Genomic DNA, 24,470 nt, shown 5'->3' with positions numbered 1-24,470 from the left:
TTCGTTCCGCTATCATACACTCCTGGAAATGGAAAAAAGAACACATTGACACCGGTGTGTCAGACTCACCATACTTGCTCCGGACACTGCGAGAGGGCTGTACAAGCAATGATCACACGCACGGCACAGCGGACACACCAGGAACCGCGGTGTTGGCCGTCGAATGGCGCTAGCTGCGCAGCATTTGTGCACCGCCGCCGTCAGTGTCAGCCAGTTTGCCGTGGCATACGGAGCTCCATCGCAGCCTTTAACACTGGTAGCATGCCGCGACAGCGTGGACGTGAACCGTATGTGCAGTTGACGGACTTTGAGCGAGGCCGTATAGTGGGCATGCGGGAGGCCGGGTGGACGTACCGCTGAATTGCTAAACACGTGGGGCGTGAGGTCTCCACAGTACATCGATGTTGTCGCCAGTGGTCGGCGGAAGGTGCACGTGCCCGTCGACCTGGGACCGGACCGCAGCGACGCACGGATGCACGCCAAGACCGTAGGATCCTACGCAGTGCCGTAGGGGACCGCACCGCCACTTCCCAGCAAATTAGGGACACTGTTGCTCCTGGGGTATCGGCGAGGACCATTCGCAACCGTCTCCATGAAGCTGGGCTACGGTCCCGCACACCGTTAGGCCGTCTTCCGCTCACGCCCCAACATCGTGCAGCCCGCCTCCAGTGGTGTCGCGACAGGCGTGAATGGAGGGACGAATGGAGACGTGTCGTCTTCAGCGATGAGAGTCGCTTCTGCCTTGGTGCCAATGATGGTCGTATGCGTGTTTGGCGCCGTGCAGGTGAGCGCCACAATCAGGACTGCATACGACCGAGGCACACAGGGCCAACACCCGGCATCATGGTGTGGGGAGCGATCTCCTACACTGGCCGTACACCACTGGTGATCGTCGAGGGGACACTGAATAGTGCATGGTACATCCAAACCGTCATCGAACCCATCGTTCTACCATTCCTAGACCGGCAAGGGAACTTGCTGTTCCAACAGGACAATGCACGTCCGCATGTATCCCGTGCCACCCAACGTGCTCTAGAAGGTGTAAGTCAACTACCCTGGCCAGCAAGATCTCCGGATCTGTCCCCCATTGAGCATGTTTGGGACTGGATGAAGCGTCGTCTCACGCGGTCTGCACGTCCAGCACGAACGCTGGTCCAACTGAGGCGCCAGGTGGAAATGGCATGGCAAGCCGTTCCACAGGACTACATCCAGCATCTCTACGATCGTCTCCATGGGAGAATAGCAGCCTGCATTGCTGCGAAAGGTGGATATACACTGTACTAGTGCCGACATTGTGCATGCTCTGTTGCTTGTGTCTATGTGCCTGTGGTTCTGTCAGTGTGATCATGTGATGTATCTGACCCCAGGAATGTGTCAATAAAGTTTCCCCTTCCTGGGACAATGAATTCACGGTGTTCTTATTTCAATTTCCAGGAGTGTATAATCATACAATAAAGGATCCTTCTTTCTATGTACTCGCAATACATTAAATTTGTCTATGTTAAGGGTCAGTTGACACTCCTTGCACCAAGTGCCTATCCGCTGCAGATCTTCCTGCATTTCGCTACAACTTTCTAATGCTGCAACTTCTCTTTATACTACAGCGTCATCCGCGAAAAGCCGCATGGAACTTCCGACACTATCTACTAGGTCATATATATATATTGTGAAAAGCAATGGTCCCATACCACTCCCCTGTGGCACGCCAGAGGTTACTTTAACGTCTGTGGACGTCTCTCCATTGAGAATAACATGCTGTGTTCTGCTTGCTAAAAGCTCTTCAATTCAGCCACACAGCTGGTCTGATATGCCGTAGGCTCTTACTTTGTTTATCAGGCGACAGTGCGGAACATTATCGAACGCCTTCCGGAAGTCAATGAAAATAGCATCTACCTGGGAGCCTGTATCTAATATTTTCTGGGTCTCATGAACAAATAAAGCGTGTTGGGTCTCACACAATAGCTGTTTCCGGAATCCATGTTGATTCCTACAGTTAGATTCTGTGTTCCCTGAAATAACGTGATACGCGAGCAAAAAACATGTTCTAAAATTCTACATCAGATCGATGTCAGAGATATAGGCCTGTAGTTTTGCGCATCTGCTCGACGACCCTTCTTGAAAACTGCTCTTTTCCAGTCATTTGCTCTTTTCCAGTCATTTGGAACCTTCCGTTCCTCTAGAGACTTGCGGTACATGGCTGTTAGAGGGACAAGTTCTTTCGCGTGTGTAGAATTGTGTGTAAAATCGCGTGTGTAGAATCGAACTGGTATCCCGTCAGGTCCAGTGGACTTTCCTCTGTTGAGTGATTTCAATTGCTCTTCTATTCTTTGGACACTTATTTCGATGTCAGCCATTTTTTCGTTCGTGCGAGGATTTAGAGAAGGAACTGCAGTGCGGTCTTCCTCTGTGAAACAGCTTTGGAAAAAGTTTTTTAGTATTTCAGCTTTACGCGTGTCTTCCTCTGTTTCAATACCATTATCATCCCAGAGTGTCTGGATATGCTGTTTCGATCCACTTACTGATTTGACGTAAGACCAGAACTTCCTAGGAGTTTCTGTCAAGTCGGTACATAGAATTTTACTTTCGAATTCACTGAACGCTTCACGCACAGCCCTCCTTACGCTAACCTTGACATCGTTTAGGTTCTGTTTGTCTGAGAGGTTTTGGCTGCGTTTAAACTTGGAGTGAAGCTCTCTTTGCTTTCGCAGTACCTTCCTAACTCTGTTGTTGAATCACGATGGGTTTTTCCCGTCCCTCACAGTTTTACTCGGCACGTACCTGTCTAAAACGCATTTTACAGTTGCCTTAAACTTTTTCCATAAACACTCAACATTGTCAGTGTCGGAACAGAAATTTTCGTTTTGATCTGTTAGGTAGTCTGAAATCTGCCTTCTATTACTCTTGCTAAACTGATAAACCTTCCTCCCTTTTTTTATATTCCTATTTACTTCCATATTCAGGGATGCTGCAACGGCGTTATGGTCTCTGATTCCCTGTTCTGCGCTTACAGAGTCGAAAAGTTCGGGTCTGTTTGTTATCAGTAGGTGCAAGATGTTATCTCCACGAGTCGGTTCTCTGTTTAATCGCTCGAGGTAATTTTCGGATAGTGCACTCCGTATAATGTCACTCGATACTTTGCCCCTACCACCCGTCCTAAACATCTGAGTGTCCCAGTGTATATCTGGTAAACTCAAATCTCCACCTAAGACTATAATATGCAGAGGAAATTTATGTGAAATGTATTCCAGATTTTCTCTCAGTTGTTCTGCCACTAATGCTGCTGAGTCGGTAAAAGGAGCCAATTATTAACCTAGCTCGGTTACTGAGTATAACCTCCACTCATAATAATTCACAAGAACTATCCACTTCTATTTCACTACCGGATAAACTACTACTAACAGCGACAAACACGCCACCACCGGTGCATGCAATCTATCCTTCTAAACACCGTCTGTGCCTTTGTAAAAAGTTCGGCAGAATTTATCTCTGGCTTCAGCCATCTTTCCGTACCTATAACGATTTCAGCTTCGGTGCCTTCTATCAGCGCTTGAAGTTCCGGTATTTACCAACGCAGCTTCGACAGTTTACAATTACAATACTGATTGCTGCTTGGTCCCCGCATGTTCTGACTTTGCCCCGCACCCTTTGAGGCTGTTGCCTTTCTGTACTTGCCCGAGGCCATCTAACCTAAAAAACCGTCAGGTCCACGCCACACAGCCCCTGCTACCCGTGTAGCCGCCTGCTGTGTGTAGTGGACTCTTGACCTATCCAGCGGAACCCGAAACCCCACCACCCTATGGCGCAAGTCGAGGAATCTGCAGCCCACACGGTCGCAGAACCGTCTCAGCCTCTGATTCAGACCCTCCACTCAGCTCTGTACCAAAGGTTCGTAGTCAGTCCTGTCGACGATGCTGCAGATGGTGAGCTCTGCTTTCATCCCGCTAGCGAGACTGGCGTCTTCACCAAATCAGATAGCCGCCGGAAGGCAGAGAGGATTTCCTGCTATCCATAGCGACACCCATCACTGGTGCCGACGTGAGCGACCACCTGCAGATGGGTGCACCCTGTACCCTTCATGGCATCTAGAAGGACCCTTTCCTCATCTGGAATGACCCCCTCCGTTATGCACACGGAGTGCACATTGGTTTCCTTCCCCTTCCTTCAGCCATATCCCTAAGGGGCTGCCCCGTCGGTACCTTAGGATGATTCGTGTGTAGCATGCCACCCTGTGGGCGAAGATGAGTGTGGTGACACACCAGCTTCACCTGGCTGACTGCCATCTCGAATGTCTGTCAACTCTTATTGGCAACCACAAGGGATTTTGGCCGAATGTGCAGGCCCCCACGTGAGAGTCAGCGCGATAATACAGTGTGATCCGGGGGCACAGAGCCTGTGCTGCTGGACGCATGACGTGAAACGGGGTACATGGATGGTGCCCGCGCAAAGATTCGGCCGGGCTGCGGACCGTTCGTGGCCAGGAAGCTGCGAAGTACTTCCCTTCAGTTCGCCGACCAACTGCTCGGTTTCCGAACAGGACAGTAGGTGAAACGCAGTGGTGGTCATGAAATGATAATTAAATCAAGACCCTAAGCTGTCGACAGGCGTTGATAAACATCAACGGGGACAGTTGAAAACCGGGTTCTCCTGCTTACATGGCAGGCTCTCTATCCGTCTGAGCCACCGAGGGCACAGAGGACAGTACAACTGCAGGGATTTATACCTTGCACGCTCCCTGTGAGACCCACATTCCTAACTCAATATCCACACACTACATTTGCAGTGCCCCTGACCATTACTCTCATTACTTGCGGCAGACAATCTTACCGAGTCCCTTAAGAGTTCGGGCAATGCGTAGGTATCCAGCACAGAAGAAGAAGGTCAATGGCCGGTTACCCTTAACTATGTGAAGATGCTACCTGTTCTCTCGGACATGTATCTTCATACAGTGGTGGTTAGGTGCTCGATGCTATTACGTCTAGAAAAATCCCGAAACGCCAATACCACAAATTGCCGGCCGATGTCGGAAACAAATGTAGCTAGTGCATATTATGGTCTTAGGTGGAGATTTCAATTTACCAGATATAGACTGGGACATGCAGATGTTTAGGACGGGTGGTAGGGACAGAGCATCGAGTGACATTATACTGAGTGCACTATCCGAAAATTACCTCGAGCAATTAAACAGAGAACCGACTCGTGGAGATAACATCTTGGACCTGCTGATAACAAACAGACCCGAACTTTTCGACTTTGTAAGTGCAGAACAGGGAAGCAGTAATCATAAGGCCGTTGCAGCATCCCTGAATATGGAAGTAAATAGGAATATAAAAAAAGGGAGGAAGGTTTATCTGTTTAGCAAGAGTAATAGAAGGCAGATTTCAGACTACCTAACAGATCAAAACGAAAATTTCTGTTCCGACACTGACAATGTTGAGTGTTTATGGAAAAAGTTTAAGGCAACTGTAAAATGCGTTTTAGACAGGTACGTGCCGAGTAAAACTGTGAGGGACGGGAAAAACCCATCGTGATTCAACAACAAAGTTAGGAAGGTACTGCGAAAGCAAAGAGAGCTTCACTCCATGTTTAAACGCAGCCAAAATCTCTCAGACAAACAGAACCTAAACGATGTCAAAGTTAGCGTAAGAAGGGCTATGCGTGAAGCGTTCAGTGAATTCGAAAGTAAAATTCTATGTACCGACATGACAGAAAATCCTAGTAAGTTCTGGTCTTACGTTAAATCAGTAAGTGGCTCGAAACAGCATATCCAGACACTCCGGGATGATGATGGCATTGAAACAGAGGATGACACGCGTAAAGCTGAAATACTAAACACCTTTTTCCAAAGCTGTGTCACAGAGGAAGACCGCACTGCAGTTTCTTCTCTAAATCCTTGCACAAACGAAAAAATGGCTGACATCGATATAAGTGTCCAAGGAATAGAAAAGCAACTGGAATCACTCAACAGAGGAAAGTCCACTGGACCTGACGGGATACCAATTCGTTTCTACACAGAGTACGCGAAAGAACTTGCCCCCCTTCTGACAGCCGTGTACCGCAAGTCACTAGAGGAACGGAAAGTTCCAAATGATTGGAAAAGAGCACAGGTAGTCCCAGTCTTCAAGAAGGGTCGTCGAGCAGATGCGCAAAACAATAGACCTATATCTCTGACGTCGATCTGTTGTAGAATTTTAGAACATGTTTTTTGTTCGAGTATCATGTCGTTTTTGGAAACCCAGAATCTACTCTGTAGGAATCAACATGGATTCCGGAAACAGTGATCGTGTGAGACCCAACTCGCTTTATTTGTTCATAAGACCCAGAAAATATTAGATACAGGTTCCCAGGTAGATGCCATTTTCCTTGACTTCCGGAAGACGTTCGATACAGTTCCGCACTGTCGCCTGATAAACAAAGTAAGAGCCTACGGAATATCAGACCAGCTGTGTGGCTGGATTGAAGAGTTTTTAGCAAACAGAACACAGCATGTTATTCTCAATGCAGAGACGTCTACAGACGTTAAAGTAACCTCTGTCGTGCCACAGGGGAGTGTTATGGGACCATTGCTTTTCACAATATATAAATGGTTCAAATGGCTCTGAGCACTATGGGACTCAACTGCTGTGGTCATAAGTCTCCTAGAACTTAGAACTACTTAAACCTAACTAACCTAAGGACATCACAAACATCCATGCCCGAGGCAGGATTCGAACCTGCGACCGTAGCAGTCGCACGGTTCCGGACTGCGCGCCTAGAACCGCGAGACCACCGCGGCCGGCACACAATATATATAAATGACCTAGTAGATAGTGTCGGAAGTTCCATGCGGCTTTTCGCAGATGATGCTGTAGTATACAGAGAAGTTGCAGCATTAGAAAATTGTAGCGAAGTGCAGGAAGATCTGCAGCCGATAGGCACTTGGTGCAGGGAGTGGCAACTGACCCTTAACATAGACAAATGTAATGTATTGCGAATACATAGAAAGAAGGATCCTTTATTGTATGATTATATGATAGCGGAACGAACACTGGTAGCAGTTAGTTCTGTAAAATATCTGGGAGTATGCGTGCGGAACGATTTGAAGTGGAATGATCATATAAAATTAATTGTTGGTAAGGCGGGTACCAGGTTGAGATTCATTGGGAGAGTCGTTAGAAAATGTAGTCCATCAACAAAGGAGGTTGCTTACAAAACACTCGTTCGACCCATACTTGAGTATTGCTCAACAGTGTGGGATCCGTACCAGATCGGGTTGACCGAGGAGATAGAGAAGATCCAAAGAAGAGCGGCGCGTTTCGTCACAGGGTTATTTGGTAAGCGTGATAGCGTTACGGATATGTTTAGCAAACTCAAGTGGCAGACTCTGCAAGAGAGGCGCTCAGCATCGCGGTGTAGCTTGCTCGCCAAGTTTCGAGAGGGTGCGTTTCTGGATGAGGTATCGAATATATTGCTTCCGCCTACTTATACCTCCTGAGGAGATCACGAATGTAAAATTAGAGAGATTCGAGCGCACACGGAGGCTTTCAGACAGTCGTTCTTCCCGCGAAACATACGCGACTGGAACAGAAAAGGGAGGTAATAACAGTGGCACGTAAAGTGCCCTCCGCCACACACTGTTGGGTGGCTTGCGGAGTATAAATGTAGATGTAGATGTAGAGTCAATCCTGTAACAAAGGTGGTAGATAAGGACTACTTCATACCTACATACGGGAAATGTGAAAGGGCATCAACCACACCGCTCCCTGGAAAAGGACAGCGAAATCTGCATGTACACTTCGCAATGGGTGGTCAGGGCGGGTCCATGAGTTAAAAATTGTGCTGGGGCAGACTGGTTATACGCAAAGACATAGCAGTTCTTGAGCAAGGAGGAGGGGGGTTCTTAACAATTGGAGGGACGGGCAGCCAACAAGGTGATCCTAAAACCGTTCCATTTTGACCAGCTGAGATACAGAACCTTAAAAAGAGATCTCATTAATTTTAGTATTCTTTTTATCACAATTCTGACTGAATTAGTGCCTTTATTTGTTCAAGCTATGGACTCTTAACTGCTGTGTAGGTTCTCTGGTACTGGGCTATAGTCCAGCACGAATGGTCTCGTACCAGCTGCTGGAGTGTGCTCGATCCCACTCCGAATTCTTTGTTGACGCTAGATGAACAATCAGCGGTGTGGTGTTCTCGGAAGTCGTGTCGTCAGTAGATCTCCTTCCTACCGACCAAGTTGATTTCAGCACCTGGAGGTGCCCAAGTGCTGAAGAGGAACGTGGACCCCACGAAGTCTTGCTGCCGGTTTCCGCTCTGAAGTTCGGTGCTGTCAGCACTTCGCGATGTGTTGTTGTTGGAAGACTGTTAGCTTCTCCATCAGCAACTGTAGGCAGCGAATGGTATGATGTTCCTCAGGCGAAGACCGTCATCTCAGGTACATCTTGGGCTGTTCTGGAGTATCTAGGACATACATTCGCTACAGTATCGTAATCGTGGAATCGAATGCTATTACTGTCAACGTCACCGATCCCAATGATCAACTCCTCGAGAGTTGGAGAGCTAGAGTATTTAAAGGGAGCTAACGTGAGGCTGTGACACGATGTTCGATTCGTAATGACAGCCTGTGTCCTTACTCTGCTGTATGCGCTTAATGGACTCTTAACTGCTGTGTAGGTTCTCTGGTACTGTTTCATATGAAATAGGCATAGTTTCTTTCAACATCTCTTAAGAGTTAAAGAATATCTGTCTCACGTTTCCGTTGTTTTTCTGTCCCGTGCTATTTTCTGCTGAGCTCATCCTCTCGCGGTGATGCATCGTGCCGAGGCCCGACCCACTTATTTCATGGTACTGTCTCTGCCTCTGGCGAGACCGCACTTTGCTTGTAGCAAGGCGAATGATTTTTAATAACATTTTCTAATTTTCAGCCCCTTACTATTCTATGCTGTACTTTTGTCCTTTCCAATAATCCAAATATTATTTTATGGCCAAAGTCTACGTGCTGCTACTTTAACAGGCTTTTACTTTTTTTCACTTTCCCCAAAAGAACGAAAAAGCCGCAGACTCATTTCTGTCATTTACAAAGGAGCACAACACAGTACAAAAACTAACATGGTCCTATACTGCAAGTCCGTTTGTGGCGTGGAATTGTCTTTCAGCAACCCCCTACAACTATCCATTTGTGTCTTCTGCAACACATTTTTCCTTCAGCTTCGTCAAATCAAATCTCACAAGACAAAAACATTGGAAGTTTCACCATTTACAGTATGCAATTCACACACAGGAGCCTTTTAGTCCCCATCTTACATGCTGAGTGGCCTTCTCTTTTAAGGAGTACATTCTGAAACCGTTAGAGAAAAATTAGAATTGACGTCCAGTCTCGTCGGGAAGCTCTTACAGAGCCAAAACGAAACAAACTATTTCTGATTACTCTGTGTTAGGTAATGGTTTAGATCCATGTTTTCTTTATTTTTATTTTATTTATTTATTTTCTCTTTCTTTCCACTGTATCGATTTCTGATCCTACTTTTTTTCTGTGATATGCGTATCTGTCATAATGTGACTCTGTGACAAAACAGAAAACAAGCAAGTCACATGCAAGTGAAATGAAAATTATTCAGTTTTTTTTCAATGTAACGAATATTTTAGTGCAATAGGAACATGAGTACACTACTTTACCATATAGAAATTATGTCTCCATTGGCATATTTTCTCTCTCTTTTCCTTTTTAAAGCATCTAAAATTTTGAACTTTGAATTTTCGGGGAACAGTATCGTGATTATTGTTTAAAATGGGACTCTCTAGGTTTATCAGTCGGTCTAATTTCCGGAAATCTTCCAGCATATTCGCTTCAACGTAAATGGAAAGAGAATTATTTTTGTTACCTAAAAACTTATTGACTACCTCTTTAAACGATACCCATCACAGTTCAGTTCGGTGCTAGCAGCCGTGCGAAGCGGAGGTCCGATACTTCCGCCTGTGCGGCGTGTGCGAGTGTTTGCTTACTTGTGGACTTAGTCTGGCTGGCTCTGAGCACTATGGGACTTAACATCCATGGTCATCAGTCCCCTAGAACTTAGAACTACTTAAACCTAACTAACCTAAGGACATCACACAACACCCAGCCATCACGAGGCAGAGAAAATCCCTGACCCCGCCGGGAATCGAACCCGGGAACCCGGGCGTGGGAAGCGAGAACGCTACCGCACGACCACGGGATGCGGGCAGGACTTAGTCTGCACGCGGGCTAGTAACAACGATCATGGCGAACAAGTAGAGGAAAACTACATTACGATTCAATTTCTGCAAAGACTACGAACGACCAAAGGCTTTAGCAGTGGAACGATTCATTCGAGAGTACATCAAGATACCGCCAAACGATATTATCGGAATTCACCTATCCATCGTTAGTCCGACGGTGTTTGCTAAGATGGTAAATGACGCGGCGTGTGAGAGAATTCTACAGGCGACAAAAGCAGGTCTCCGATTTTGCCATAGTGACGGGAATGTCGGCACGGTAACTGTGGAACATGCTGGTCTGGGTGTACGGACAATACGTGTTTTGTAGCTGCCATTTGAGCTCCCGGCTGACGAAGTTATCGAGGCTTTTAAGCCATACGGCACGGTACATGGTCACACAGCAGAACGCTGGACACAATTCGCCACGTACCCCGTTCTTAACGGAGTGCGGCAGATCACTATTGATCTTCAGAAGCATGTACCGTCCTATCTGACAATTGGTGGTTGTCGGGCGGTGGTGATTTACGATGGTCAACCACGTACATGTTCTGGCTGTGGCCAGGAGGGACACCTCAGGTCGAACTGTATGCAACGGCGGATTACGCAACTGCCTTCAGATGTGCGGGAGCCGTCGCCGGCGATGACAGTACTACCGATCACCTATGCCAAAGCCCTCACTGCGTCCGCTGATGACCGAAAGGACACAGCCCCGGTGGAAGATCAAGATGACACTCTCCGAAACCTTGTAGCAGACGTCGGGATGACAGAGGATGCTGCTCCATCGAGCATACAATCTACAGCGACAACATCAGATGAGACCGAACTCCCGCCAAGCACACCGATATTACGAGAAGCAGTTCCAGCCACTACGGATGCTGTTCCGTCTGGAACGCACTCTGTGACGACAACATCAGTTTCGACCGAACTCCCGCCAAGTACAACGATGGGACTCGAAACCCTTCCAGTTCCTACGGATGCTTTTCTGTCGGGCAGCCGTGATTCCCTACAATCTGAGGACACGGAAGGAAGATCACGCAAGCAACGTTCCCCGAAAAGAAGGAAACGGCGTCGTCGCACGACATCTAATAGGGACGACTCCCCTTGCCCCGCCGACGATGTGCCTGTGGACCGCCGGCCGAAGTGGCCGTGCGGTTAAAGGCGCTGCAGTCTGGAACTGCAAGACCGCTACGGTCGCAGGTTCGAATCCTGCCTCGGGCATGGATGTTTGTGATGTCCTTAGGTTAGTTAGGTTTAACTGGTTCTAAGTTCTAGGGGACTAATGACCTCAGCAGTTGAGTCCCATAGTGCTCAGAGCCATTTGAACCATTTAGAGCCTGTGGACCAAGACGACACAACAGCCTCTACGAAACAGGATGAGGCAATGGAAACTGTTCGATCAGACCCGCAGCGGTCTGTCACATTGACGGTACCGGGACGTGGTGATGCTGAAGAGGAATCTCCAGACGCAGATGCAGTGGCTATGGACACGAATGTATCACTGCCTGCAAAGATGTGGTATGAGGATATTGAGGAGGCGCCGGACTTCATACGGAGGCAGCCGGCACTCACACAGACTGCCTAATAATTGCTGGAGGTGAAGGGAGAGGGGCGAGAGAACGTCTTCTAACTCAGCCCCCAGCGCCGATGCAGGGAGATGTTGTTGCGCCTCGACAGAGTGGGATTCAACGCCATGCGAACCGTATTGCGACATTAAATATAAATGACGTGCGTTCACCGGCCAAAATACACCTACTGACGGAAACGATTTGGGCATCTGATGTGGATATTGCTTTGCTGCAGGAAGTCCACATAGCTGCACTCCCATACATCGCAGGCTACCAATCCTATTCGTCACATGGAGATCACAATGGGAGTGGGATTGCAGTTTACGTGTGAGATGGCTTCCCAGTGGAAAACGTGTGTTATCTTCCGTCGGCCAGGGGAATGGCTTTCACGACGTTTGGGACACGCATCATCAATCTTTATGCACCGTCGGGAAACAATCGGCGGCGGGAAAGGGCGCGATTTTATGCAGAAGACATTGCCCCACTATTCCATGGACGTTATGAATGTGTAATAATTGGTGGAGATTTCAACTGTGTTCTCAGCCAGAAAGACCAATGGCCGCAAGCAAACATCAGCCAGGAGTTGCGAATCGTAGTCAACGACCTTGTACTTAGTGACACGTGGGAATTACGACATGGAGATGCACCGGGATACACCTATGTGACAAGTCATTCTGCGAGCAGGTTGGATCGCATTTATATCTCACGGGCCTATGCAAATGATGTCCAGGACGCGGAACGCTGGCCATTGGCATTTTCCGATCACAGCGCTGACATATGTACGGTGCTTCTTCCCCGTAGAGAGGTGTGGAACAGTAAGGCCCCGTGGAAATTAAACATTCAACATCTACATGATCCTGAATGCCGTCAACGGATCCTTGAGACATGGACGATGTGCGAGCGAAGGGTTGGAAGGTATGCGACAAAGCTTGATTGGTGGCTGACTTGTGCTAAACCGGCGCTTCGCCGTACGTTCATCTCATATAGCAGGGAGATGGCAGAATGGCGCCGCCGTACGACCGACTTTTATTTTGCAGCGCTGCGCGACCTGGATGATGGTCCGCCGGGACAGGACGTCTGGATCGAACGCAAAAGGATAAAAGCTAAACTAGTGGCCTTAGCTCGGAAACATCTTCAGGGAACCATGGTGCGCGCCAGATGTCACGATACGATAATGCACGAGATTCCTTCCATGCACCACGCCGTGAATGAACGAAAGCACCGACGACGCGTTTTGGTACGGGAATTAATTACCCGCGAAGACCGAAGAGTGACGCATCAAGCGGACATTGTCTCTGCATTCGTCGGCCATTACCAATACATCTATCGGGAAGAAACAGCCCCTGTCGATGACCTCGAACGTATAGCCACGTACGTCTCCCGTACACTGACGGTGGAAGCCGCGGGAACCTTACTGGAAGCCATTAGCTGTGAGGAAGTACATGCTGCGATCGCAAAGGGTGCGTTGAATCGGTCCCCAGGCATTGATGGACTTCCTGCTGAATTTTATCGAGGATTTCGCAACGAAATGGCACCGCGATGGACGGAAATGTACAACGAGATGTTAAATTCCGATGCGGCTATTCAACCGGATTTTATGGAAGGCCTCTTGGTGCCAGTACATAAACCGAAGCCAGGAATTACGGTCACACATTATCGCCCCATCACCCTGCTTAATGCCGACTATAAGATCTTTGCACGGTTGCTAGCGTCCCGATGTCGTATGTTAATTCGTAGAGTTCTCTCTCCAGAACAGACGACACCGGGTGGATCGGTGAATGTGCAAACAGCTACTGGCGAATGCCGTGATGTGATAGCGCTGGCGGAGGAGTGCCGGCTTAAAGCGGCGATGGTGGCGGTTGATTTTGACAGTGCTTTTGATAAGGTGCGCCACAACTATCTGTACGCTGTACTGGAACAAATGGGATTTCCAGACCGTTTTACTGGTGTCATTAGAAGGATTTATGGGGGCGCACAATCCTTGGTACAGGTTCATGGGCGTTTAGCAGGGCCCATTCAAATTCGACGATCCATTCGCCAGGGCTGCCCTCTTTCGATGCTGCTGTTCGCAATAGCGTTAGAACCATTAATTGGGAGGCTAACAAATTCTCTTTCTGGGATGGAACTGCGGGGCTACACCTTCAAATGTCGTGCCTATGCGGACGACCTCCTGCTGCTCGTTCGTTCTGAGGAAGAGGTGAAGACGGTCCTTGAACTGTTGTTGGAGCACAGTGTGACGGCGGGTAGTGCAGTGAACATGAACAAATCGGCAGCAATGCCGGTTGGAAGGGGCCTTACGCCGGAAGAAATCAGTCCGTTTCCTTATGTGCAACGGTTCCGCTATCTCGGCATAGACTTCACCTCATCTGTAAAACATACTGCGGCAGTTAACTACCGACGTATTTTACAGACAACACGTACCATTGTCCGACAACATCTCCTACGGCGCCTTGATCTTTTGCAGCGAGTCGAATATCTGAACACTTATGTGGTTTCTCGAATGGTGCATATTTCGCAGATCCTGCCCCTACCACTCACGCTCGGACGTCGACTTCAATCAGCACTAGGCTATTTTGTGATGATTGGGTCGCCCCTCAAGGTGCGATACGCAACGCCCACGCTCCATACGGACAAGGGGGGACTCGGACTTACGAATGTTCACTGTCGAGCGACGGCGCTCCTTCTAGCTACGATGTAAAAGCAATGGCGTAGCGGGCGTGATTCCCTTATATCCCGCCTACTGGATCTCCTGGTTCCAGCGTCCCTCACACCTCCGGTGGCGGTGGGCAACATTACGCCACATTTTGCGCATGTATCAACATTTATCGTGGAACTTAGTTACATCAGAGACGAGCTTCCGCGCACGAGACCGCCATGCCCGAAGGATTTTTATGTTTGGCTGCTACGAGGGATAAGTCGTAATGTCATTGAACTCAAACACCCCAAGTTGCATTGGCCGAAGATTTGGAGACATGTGCACCAAAAATTCCTTCCTACCTTCGTTCGGGCACTGTGGTTCTCTGTCGCCTGTGGCAAGTTCAACACCAACCAACGGCTCCATGCAATTGGACTAGTGGACACTCCACTATGCCCGAAATGTCGCCAAGTGGATGACGACCATCACCGCTTAACTTGTATCGCGGTGGAGGACGTATGGCTCCTAGGTAGACAGATGGTGGCTTGCTACCTCCGTGTGACTCCACAACATATTACACCTGCTTCCTTCTTACATCCGGAGAGTGACTACTTTCCGGCGACTAAATCACAGTCGATCATCTGGGTCAAAGGTTGGACGATCGCGTATCTCTATGGGGATGCTGCCAAGTCGCGACTTGACTTATGGTATTTCTTGCAGCAAGCCCACAATGAGGTTCATAGATGGTCACACTATCGGAATACCTTTGCCAATTATCTTCAGGCATTCTTCCTCGACCCCCCACGCAGTTGGGATGTGCCAGGTGCAGTCGGTGTGCACATTTGACAGCTGATAATGAACCTCACGCTTCTGTCACCGCTCAATATGTAATGCACATACTATACCATGAAATGATCTACATGTTCCTTTTAACAGAGTGATCTTTATGGAAAATAAATAAATAAAACAACATCCCTGTTCCTTTAAACTTGTGATTTGTTTTACAATGATTTTTTTTATTTTTTTATTTTTTATTTTTTATTTTCTTTTTTTCTTTTCTTTTTGTATTTTATTTTTCTTTTTATTTTTTTTGCAGAGGATGCATTTCATTTAGTGTTTGTGAACTGCCTCATTTTGTATCCAAATAGAATACCGGAAAAAAAGTGGCGTCAAAAAAAAAAGTGGTCAGCGTGACGGAATGTCAATTCTAAGGTCCCGGGTTCGATTCCCGGCTGGGTCGGAGATTTTCTCCGCTCAGGGACTGGGTGTTGTGTTGTCCTACTCATCATCATTTCATCCCCATCGACGCGCAGGTGTCGTCAACTCGAAAGACCTGTACCAGGTGAACGGTCTACCCGACGGGAGGCCCTAGCCACACGACATTTCATTTTTCATTTCTTCCTCACTTACGCTGTTTTTCATTCAAAGTTGCAAGCCAACATGATTTTGTGAATGAGAAGGTCGACACATACGACTTCTTTCAATTTCGCTTTTGTTATAAGAGAAAACTTGCTGCAGAGACACCTCAGTCGTTCTGTATCTTTGGATATGGCTTTTACAGATTGATTCATAAGGCCCAACATAATGTGTAGGGACGGTAGCAGAATGTTTTGGGATTCTCGCGGTGAAAGGAGAGCCAAAGAATTTGTAACAGTAATCGCGATTTACAAACTGACCCTAACTCCATCAGCAAAATTACACAGGGTGTTTAGAGATATTTACTGAGTATTTTAGTGTAACGGAACTGTGACCCCCGATGACTGCTTACAGAGTAATTGAATGTGGATTGGTTTTTTACCTCCACTTGTCTATGCATCGTATTGAACAAAAAATTCTGCTCAGTCCTGCACAACCCTGAGATTGCTGCTAGCGGTAGCCTTTCCTCTTCCATCCCAGTCAAGTGTCCTGCCCACATAGCGTGAGATGGTACCTGCTCTTTTTATTCGCTTTCATCACGGTACATGTTCACATGATGTCATTGTAAGGGATTCCGCTCATTTCAAATGTGTCGAATTCCCAATCACGATGTACCATCACCAAATAAGACAGTAGCAACTCCATTTCAGTTTTCAGCTTTCTTTCATCATTTAGTATAGAAACAAAAAAGTACACAGATTTTTTGAAAGATCTTCTCACCAACATAAACATTGTTCTCAGAACTTACCGGAGATATTATTGTTCCTGAATAAAAGATATTGTTCAGGGGTCAACGCCGTGGCTTTACATATTCACACAGAAAGCTGCCGTTAAACGATAACCCATTGACTGTGGAAGCCCAGCCTTAACTCATTTCCCTGTCAGGAATTTCCTGCCCATTTGTTTGTAGCCCTCACACGCGCTCGCGATGTGAGCGATGGCTATCCAGAGATAACGCATCGGACCTGTGACGGGGTCCGCCGCGGTGTGGCGGGGGCGTCCGACCGCGCCAGCAGGCAGGCAGGCAGGCAGCCGGCTTAGCGGCGTCCGCTTCCGGCTGGACGGCTCTCACCGCCGGTGTCTGGCGTCGTTCACAGCGTCGGCCGAACTGCAGATCGGCGGCGCCGTCTTTGGGCAGTGCAGGCAACGCAGACAGGGCGGTGAGCAGAGGGCACCGCACGGCTGTGAGGAGGGGCATCCGTCACCAACCATAATGCATTCCGCTGCTAGGAAAGCCCCTGGTCATGATGGCATTCAAAACCGTGTCCTCCAGGAGTTCACGGATAAAGCAACTGAGTACCTAACACACATAACGAATGCCATTCTAAAACACCAACACTTCCCGCCTTTTGGAAGACGGTCAAGGTCCTGATGTTCAGGAAGCCGGGGAAAGACCACAGCCTCCCACAAAATTACCGACCCGTCAGCCTTCTGAGCTCGCTCAATAAGATTGTTGAGAAGGTGATTCTCAAACGCATCACTAGGCACTGCATAACAAATGACATCCTGAGACCGAAGCAATTCGGCTTCAGGAATCACCACTCCACAACACAGCAACTCCTACGGGTCGTTGAACATATAACACATGGCTTCAACACAAAGCAATAGGGGCGGCATTCCTGGACATCGAAAAGGCTTTCGACCGTCTGTGGCACAACAGCCTCATTCGCAAACTCAGCGAAGCGGGATTCCCGGACGGGCTGCTGCGTCTAATACACTCATACCTCACAGACAGGAGTTTCAACACTGACGTGCAGGGAAAACAATCAACTCGACACGGTATACACGCGGGAGTACCCCAGGGAAGCATCCTAGGGTCCCTGCTGTTTAACCTCTACATAAACGATCTCCCAACCACACACAACACAACGATTGCAATCTACGCGGATGACACTGCCATCCTCTCGCAAGATTGGAAACCATCCAACATTACGTCACGATTACAGACTGCACTCAGAATGGCTGAGCCTTGGTTGGAGAAATGGCGTGTTAGAGTAAACGTCGACAAGTGCGAAACCGTTCTCTTCACTAGAAGACCGAAGCAACTGCGCAAACACCGATACTGCAGACCAATAACTCTACATGCACGCTCAATACGTTTCCGTGAGAAAGTCAAATACCTGGGTGTCTGGCTGGACCGGAAATTACTCTGGGGGGACCACATACATGACCAACCGAGCAAGCGCGGGGCTCAAACAGCTCTACCCTATGTTCAACAGGCGTAGCACACTGAACAGAAGGGTGTCGAGGTCCATGTACATGACACTTATTCGACCCCTGATGTACGCAGCTCCTGTCTGGGGATACGCTGCGCCTACACGCCTGCGCCGTCTGCAGCTCATACAAAACAAAGTACTCAAAATCATAAGCAATTCTCCACGATACACACGCATCGCGGACCTTCACCGGGAATACCGACTTGAGACTCTCACGGAGGTAATCCACAAACTCACCACAAGACTATACAGAAACTCCAGACATTCGCAGAATCCGTTTATTCTGAATGTGTGGAACTACGACCACAACCATAATGGAAACATAAAAGACCAAAAGACATGCTTCTAAGGACCTAACATCTATGGCCAAGCACACGCAAACACAACGGTATTGGTGAGCCCCTGTTAATCAGACGCCATTACTGGATATCCAGCTGGAATACACTGCCGAATAACTGGCACCACGCAGGGAAGCCGTACCGTACACTGCATGCAGACAAGCTCCACACGTCCCCCACACAGTGAGATGATCTATGCCCGATCTCCCACTACTGTATAACGATCTTGATTGTTCCAGAAATGTAGCAAATGCAGCAACTGGGACACATCGCCATCGCCTGCCACGGTAATGATGCATGATACCCATACTAACAAATCCAACCTTGCATGGACTATCGCAGCTAGTAAGCCGTTACTGCTCTTACTACCCATCCCACTGTCGCAGAGTTTTTTTTCCCACAGCACTTTTTTCCCTCTGCTCTTCAAATTGCTACCCTCATTCGCGTTTCGTCCACTATCTATCACCTGATGGACCGTGATAATGCGTAGTCTTATCCAGACGCACGGATAACATCACAGCCCAGCATTCTGTGATCCACTTATTGGATAACTAACATGTTGACGGAGGTGACAGTAGAATTTTTGGTCTGGTCACCACGTTTGTGCGGCCGTGGAGGGGCCCCATCTCTTATTAAAAAAAAACCTGGCTGAGACCGGGCTGGCGACGGGGGTGTTTTTCGGAAACTGAAGTAGCTAATTTCCGCAAGAAGCCGCGCAGTTTACCATCTGACGGACGACACCTGTATACGTTTGTGCTACCCCCAGGAACAATTCTGTTGAACTGCGTTTGCTTTTTGAGATTTATATACAAGTGGAGGAGTAGCGGACCATTTATCAAGCACCGAACGTAGGCGAGTGAGACGGAAACATGCCGATGGCGGCTTCGGCTTGTGCTGCGGTTGCAAACGTGGACTTGGGTGTCAGAGGTGGAGTGCAGAGTGCGGGGTGCGGACGCAATGCTCGGCAGTACTGTAGTCGTATAAGGGCAGTGGGTGTGTAAACATCTCACGCTTGTCACTCTTCCAGTAACAGAAATATGGTCAGAACATTTCTGAAGGGAACCGGGACTGTCAGCAGATCTTCGAACAAGCGGAATTACAGCACCCCCCCCCCCCCATCAGTTCACGTGCATCTGCGTTCTCTCCGCTGTCTTTGTGTTTGCTGTAGAGAATTTTAAGACAAAAAGTGTATACATGAAATAAACAGGTCATTTCCCTGCTCTCAGAACTCATCAATTTATGCAGTTCTGAACAAAAATTAGACATCAACAGGCTAGGTAGGCTGACTCCTACGACAACAATTTGGCAGATAATTAAAATGGAATGTGGTCAATTCACTAGAAAATTTAACTCAGAAATGTACAGCAAGCATGAATGCCGGTGTAGTTTTGACTTGAAAAATATGTTATTTTCTTTTCTTTCTTTATTATGCGGAGGAGAACTTTCTGTAATAAACACGGTGTCTGTGACGTTCGACACCTGCGTAATAAAATTAGGAAACTCGAACTTTCTTCAATCCATGTAAATAACGTTTTGAATCTGGCAAGTCTAGGTGACGTTAATATAGTTACCAAATTAGGCAGTGGGTACAGAAGGTTCGTGGCATTACACAGGCAAAAAGGTACTGACAATAGGAACGTACTAAAAGTAATTATTAACTGTATAATTGCTGCTGTGCGTTGGAACTTGCCTTCAGATGACATGACGAGACTGATTCGTCTTCGGATCCTGGAGTTTTTCGTGCGTTGATTAATGTTAGTGCAGAATTACACTCTATATTAAAATCGCATTTAGAATGCGCAACAGTTTTCAAACGCACCTCTAAAATCATCCGGAATGAACTCACGCAATGTACGCTTCAAGTCTGTAAAGAGGAAACTGGAAAGGAAATTCTGGGTGTGGAGTTTTGGCTGTAAGAGCTGACGAAACGATTGACGTAGCTTGTGTCTTCCCGATAGTTATAATAGATACGTACATCATTAATGGAAGACCAGTTGAAAGATTTTGAGACTTCATATTACCCGTAAAGCATGATGCCCAGTCTTTGGCAACGTGCGTCAAAGAACAGATAGATCACTTGGTGAAGTGTTTACGCAAACCGATAGCACGAACATATGATGGTGCAGCAGCCATGAATGGCTCTTCCCGTGGGTGCACGCCCTTGTTAAGGAAAAGTTTTCCAGTGTTTCATACATTCACTGTTATGCCCTCCAACTGAGTCTCAGTGTCCCTCACTTTGCAAATATTTTTCACTAAAATTCAGAGACTTACCAGCTTCTTTTCGGCACCTCCACAAAGAACACCAGTTATCCACCCAGTTGTGATGAAACGGCTGTAACTTTCAGTGCCTAAACAATGGAACGTTCAGTCACGGGGGTGTTAATACCGTAAATACCGTTTTTGAATCTAGGGAACATATGAGCAGTGTGTAATGAAAATATCATCATACAAGCCAGTGATTTAGTAATGATTTTCAATGATAAAACGGTCATTTTCTGGCTCTCCTCCCTTCATAAAATTATGATCAATTTGTGGATATCTTGTATAATCAACTAGAGAAAAGGAATATTGACCCAGCTTGTGGGTTAAATCAGTTGACATCGTTTGTGTGTGAAATTACAAACATTAGGGAAGGAGTGAATAAAAACTTAATAGATTTGCATGTGTAGCATAAATAGCGGACAACTGAAGATGGAAGAATAATGCAGAATCTCCTGTGGAAAGCAAAAGAAGTACATGATCTAATAAGTTACGAGCAGAATAAAAGATTCAGCTTCACCGGACACAAAGTTCCACACTCTCTTTTTGTACCAGAGAGATTCACCATTTACTCTTCGATTTTTCCCGAAATTTCTTTCAGAACTGCTGTTGAATGACATTCTTCGAAGCAAAGGAACTTCGAACCGAACTCTTGTTACTTACGTATGAGACGAGTTCAAAAGTATGTAACTTTGAGCTTGTTTGATTACATAACAGATAATAAATTTTGTGATACATTGAGCTAATATGTGAAACTCTTCAAAGCAACAGTTATAATTCCAATGGCCACATCAGAAGCGGAAAGTGGTTTTTCAACACTGAAACGCAGCAAAACGTCCTTACGGAATGCTAAGGACCAAAAGAGAGTATCAGTACCCGCAGTACTTTCTACCGAACGAGGACTCATTTCAGGAATTCCTGACTCCAGTTAACATTTGCAAATGTAAACGAAAGACGAATGGAGTTCCCATAATAGTGATCATCACTGCAACAAAATACATGGTGTTACAACATTGCTGACATAACTAATCGTAATTTCTGAAGATGTTGGCGATTTTTGGGAAAACTATCTCTTCAGTATCTTCAGTTGACGACTGAAGCTGACAGAAGTTCTGTGCTTCAGAAGATCTGGAAGTTTGCTATTGTCCGTTGCTTAGCAAAGGTCATTCGCCTATTAACAACGGAAGAATGGCTATTCATACTCACGTGCAGCACTCAACGAAATGAAAACGGTATTCCATTTCAAATTCAGTCACCAATTACCGATTATTTTTTCATTCGATTGAACGGTAGAGAAGTTGATATTCTGCAGCGCCATCTAGTGGATAGCGCGAAAACCATTCTCTGTGCTCGTATATCAATGTATACCAATTTTCATGGTGCTCAGTTGAATGGTATAAAGCTGATACGCGGCAGCGCCATTGATATTTGTGCCATCTTTCGTTCATTGCCAAGGGTCAAATGTAGTCAACATGTATTAACCCCATACAGATATGTCAACATTCATTTAGATATATATAGGATGATTCAGCTGCACCTATAATAAGTTTTATGAAATTCTGAGTGCCTTCCAACATCACGTGCAAGATCTTCATAATTTCTCTTTTCCTACGTGCAAACTATTAGCACTACAGAAAAAATGTATGATCAAAAGTATCCGGACACCCCCGAAAACATACGTTTCTCAAAGTGCTGCCACCTACTGCCAAGAACTCCATATCAGCGACCTCAGTAGTCATTAGACATCCTGAGAGAGCAGAATGGGGCGCTCCGCGGAACTCACGGACTTCTAACGGGGTCAGGTGATTGGGTGTCACCTGTGCCATACGTCTGTATGCGAGATTTCCACACTCCTAAACATCCCTAGGTCCATTGCTACAGATGTCATAGTGAAGTGGAAACGTGAAGGAACACGTACAGCACAAAAGCGTACAGGCTAACCTCGCCTGTTGACTGACAGAGACCGCCGACAGTTGAAGAGGGTCGTAATGTGTAATAGGCAGACATCTATCCAGACCATCAAACAGGAATCCAAAACTGCATCAGGATCAACTGCAAGTACTACGACAGTTAGAAAGGAGTTGAAAAAATTTTCATGGCCGAGCAGCTGCTCATGAGCCACACATCACGTCGGTAAATGCCAAACGACGCCTCGCTTGTTGTAGGGAGCGTAAACATTGAACAGCAGAAAAACGTTGTGTGGAGTGACGAATCACGGTACACGATGTGGTGACCGGTGGCATGGTGTGGGTATGGCGAATGCCCGGTGAACGTCATTTGCCAGCGCGTGTAGCGCCAAAAGTAAAAGTCGGAGGCGATGGTGTCATGGTGTGGTCGTGTTTTGCATGGAGGGGCTTATGCCCCTTACTGTTTTGCGTGGCACACTCTGATGTTTTAAGCACCTTCTTGCTTTCGTTGTTGAAGAGCACCAGTTCATAATGCACGGCCTGTGGCGGAGCGGTTACACGACAATAACATCCCTGTAACAGACTGGCCTGCACAGAGTCCTGACCTGAATCCTATAGAACACCTTTGGGATGTTTTGGAACGCCGACTTCGTGCCAAGTCCCACTGACGTAGATACCACTCCTCAGGGCAGCATTCCATGAAGAATGGGTTGCCATTTCCCAAGAAGCCTTCCAGCACCTGATTGAATGAATGCCTGAAAGAGTGGAAGCTGTCATCTAGGGTAAGGGTGGGCCAACGCCATACTGAGTTGCATCACAACCGATGCACGGCTCCACGAACTTGTAAGCCATTTTCAACCAGGTGTCCGGATATTTTTGACACATAGTGAAGTTAAATTTCGAAACCTACGGCCTCTAGCGGAAACATACCCCGGTACCAAATTTAACTACAAACTGCCTTTCCTGTAGAAACGTCGGCTTCATTTTTTTTCTGTAGGACTAACAGTTTGCACGTGGCGAGCGAGAGAATATGAAAATCGGACCCGTGATTTTTTAAAGCTCTACGGGTTCCATAAAACCAATCGTTACAGGCAGCTGATTATGATTACGATACAGGGTGCCATTTCGCCCACATGCCTATGAACGACTGATTACACGGGTAAGAATATTCTTCATTGCAGCATAGACAGAGAGTCGTAAAATCGCTACATGAAATGCGTAAAGTCGCTGCAAATGTACCGAATGCACTACACTACTAGCCTTTAAAATTGCTACACCACGAAGATGACGTGCTACAGAAGCGAAATTTAACCGACAGGAAGAAGATGCTGTGATATGCAATTGATTAGCTTTTCAGAGCATTCACTCAAGGTTGGCGCCGTTGCCGACACCTACAACGTGCTGACATGAGGAAACTTTCCAACCGATTTCTCATACACAAACAGCAGTTGACCGGCGTTGCCTGGTGAAACGTTGTTGTGATGCCTCGTATAAGGAGGAGAAATGCGAACCATCACGTTTCCGACTTTGATAAAAGTGGGATTGTAGCCAATCGCGATTTTATCGTATCGCGACATTGCTGCTCGCGTTGGTCGAGATCCAATGACTGTTAGCAGAACATGGAATCGGTGGGTTCAGGAGGGTAATACGGAACGCCGTGCTGGATCCCAGCGGCCTCGTATCGCTAGTAGTCGAGATGACAGGCATCTTATCCGCATGGCTGTAACGGATCGTGCAACCACGTCTCGATTCCTGAGTCAACAGATGGGGACGTTTGCAAGACAACAACCATCCGCACGAACAGTTCGACGACGTTTGCAACAGCATGGACTATCAGCTCGGAGACCATGGCTGCGGTTACCCTTGACGGTGCATCACAGACAGGAGCACCTGCGATGGTGTACTCAACGACGAACCTG

Source organism: Schistocerca nitens, chromosome 9, assembly GCF_023898315.1.
Source record: "Schistocerca nitens isolate TAMUIC-IGC-003100 chromosome 9, iqSchNite1.1, whole genome shotgun sequence".
NCBI classification, from domain to species: Eukaryota; Metazoa; Arthropoda; class Insecta; order Orthoptera; family Acrididae; genus Schistocerca; species Schistocerca nitens.
The sequence above is the reverse complement of the archived record's forward strand: the minus strand, read 5'-3'. Positions refer to the sequence as shown.